Below are 619 nucleotides of genomic sequence, written 5' to 3'. Positions count from 1 at the left end.
TGCAGGGGAATGAATGGCCGAGATCAGGGAGGAGAAGGAAACCCATCTCCCTTAACATCATCAAGCCGTTAGGTTGGTTTAGTTGCAACCATTGTACCCTAGCGTAATTTCATGTTAGATAAAAGAGCGTACCCCCAAAAAAGACACGGTGCACATATAAAACATGATTTTTACTTCTAAGTAATGTTCATTTTTCAATAAAATGTGGAACGGGTAAATGTTACCAAAACACTGTTAAAATAAGAGGAGTAAATGTGGAAAAAGGCAAGCTTCCTGTTCTTCATGCCCTTCTCCCTTGAACTCTGCATCCACTGAGTGCTGAAGTCACCGTTAGCACGCGCAGCACTGACTTTTTTCAAAGTCTAAAACTCACCCCCGCACGGATCCCATAGTTAACGCTTTTCTTCCTCCCCTTACCCTTCCCTTTACGCGCGCACCGGCCAGCACCTCACGGAGGCTCAGCTCCAACGCTTCCCCAGAACCACCAAATTCATCCGCGCGCACAGCGCCTCTGACGAGGCACCGAGATGATTTTCAACACACATCGCAGCCCGGCCGAGTGACCCTTTTCGGGACAGCCCGGCGGCGACGTCCTTGGAGCCTACGGGCTGCGAGCGCG

Source organism: Egretta garzetta, unplaced genomic scaffold (genome assembly GCF_000687185.1).
Source record: "Egretta garzetta isolate BGI_Z169 unplaced genomic scaffold, ASM68718v1 scaffold117, whole genome shotgun sequence".
Lineage (NCBI taxonomy): Eukaryota > Metazoa > Chordata > Aves > Pelecaniformes > Ardeidae > Egretta > Egretta garzetta.
The sequence above is the reverse complement of the archived record's forward strand: the minus strand, read 5'-3'. Positions refer to the sequence as shown.